This window comes from Lycium ferocissimum, chromosome 9 (genome assembly GCF_029784015.1).
Source record: "Lycium ferocissimum isolate CSIRO_LF1 chromosome 9, AGI_CSIRO_Lferr_CH_V1, whole genome shotgun sequence".
NCBI lineage: Eukaryota > Viridiplantae > Streptophyta > Magnoliopsida > Solanales > Solanaceae > Lycium > Lycium ferocissimum.
Genome location: NC_081350.1, coordinates 14,614,189 through 14,616,367, shown reverse-complemented (window position 1 = coordinate 14,616,367; position 2,179 = coordinate 14,614,189).

Sequence of the window (2,179 nt, the reverse complement as noted above, 5' to 3'; positions counted from 1 at the left end):
GCAACATCATTTATATAAATGCAAGAAACTATATTAACATCATATTAGCTTCTACAACAGCCCACAACAATTACAACTCCAACTTGAACCATTAAACCTTCATTCTCACCATAAAATCCATAACAACAACAACAAAAATATCAAGTAAATCAATTCATCATTTCCCTACACAAACAGCCCCTACACGGCCTCAACACCAACATATATAATTTCATGATTTTCATTCATTTCTACACACTACAACACGCACAAACCACCCGTAATACATGCCAAAGAAGATTAAATCTTACCTTTAACACTTGACTTCTCAACTTGGCTAGAATTTGTGCCTTGAATTTAATACTTGTTCTTGCTATCTAGGATCAATCTCATGTTATTATACACCTCCCAAAGAGTTGAATTACTTAAAGAAAAATCAAATTTTGATCCAAATCACCAAGCTTCACTCTCGGCCGACCATGGCCGAGAGCTTCTCTCTCCTCTCTAAGGTTTTCTTTGTTTGTTGAAGATGAGAATGACTTTCCTTGTCATCCATTTACTATTTATAGCATGTCTATATGTTGGACACATGTCCCACTCATGGCTTGAGCCAATCAAATTTGGCCAAGCCATGGGTGGGACCCACACAACCACGTAGGGATTAATTAGTGAATAATTAAACTTTTAATCCCACTTAATAATATAATCATGGTTAATTAATCCCTAATCTCTAATAATATTTCCACACCAATTAAAATTTATAAGCAGCTTGTGCATTAAAACAAAATCGGAGATTAAAAGTCTCTACCTCGGATCTCAAAATAGTTTTGTCCTTAACTTGTCGCGATTCGCTTTAAAATATCCCAATGTTAAAAAATACGGGATATAACAAATACAATCTGGAGGCCAAAAGATGCCCGGAATATCTCACCTAACCTGTCTCATATGAAATGCAAAATAATACTATTCTATATCTCACTGACCAAGCGGACAGGCAACTGTAAAATCTTACTGGCCCATCGGCCAGGCAATCTGTCTCACTAACTCGTATGCCAGGAAAAAGAAAATGTCTCACTGGCCAAGTGGCCAGGCTAAAGAAAATATGTGTATATCATGCATATGCTGAAAATACTGATACTATAACATGCCTCTTCTGTCTCTCTATAAACTCAAGGACATAGGAAAGAGATATGGGCCCTCGGAAAGAACAACATGACACTCGAAAACTATGCAATAATATGACAAGCTCTACTTTGACAAAGCTCTAGTCATAAGGCTCATTACACTCTTACCATATATGGAATCATGCCAAGAAAATAAGGAGCAACCTTAACATACCTTGTCGTTTCCTTAACTACTTAACGCTTATCCTTCCGAACTTGAAAATCTTATAACTTGAAGAACTTCACCTCACACAATTCACCCTAAATCTTATCCACCATAACTTCAATTAGAAATACGAACAAGCTCCTTCTATGAACTAGTTAAGAATTTTATGGCTTGATCTTCTCTTGATTTGATTTGGAATGATTTGGAGTGTTGGAGAGATCTCCTATGGTCAGTAAGGTTCTATTTTGGTGAAAATATGAGTCCCAAAGTCGTGGCCCTTCCTTGATTCAGCGAGATTCGTTGTTAATCTTACAAATCCGAGCCTAATTTGATGTAGGAACTCTTAAATTTGCTATGTTTTGGTGTAAGGATATTGGATAAATGTTGTGGAAGGTTCTAGAGAAGTGTGGGGATGAGAAATTGTGAAAAATAAAGTGATTTAGGTGACTTAATGGGGTATATATAGTGGTCCAAAATCGGGTGGGCTGGTGGGCCGAAATTGGTGGGCCTTTTAAGTGGCTTCTAGAATTTCGCGTAGGTTCGCAGGCTTCTGACAATCCATTTTAAAATTCCCATAAATTCCTACTCAACGAACTTCATTTTAGGCTCTTAAAATACCTCAAAACTCCTGATATACCAGGAGATATACCTCTCTAAAGTTGACCCAAAATTTTTATCCAAAATTTTGCCAAATTTTTGACAAACTTATTTTCTTTGATTTTTTTGATCCTGGAACCTTTAGACACTTTCTTAACATTGTTAAGAGTATTCCTTAACTTTATAAGGGTTCCATGACCTCTCCGAGCTTACGTTAGTTTACTCATGAGGTGTAATAGTTTTCACTAATCACCGTAGCTTTCAACACGTGTTT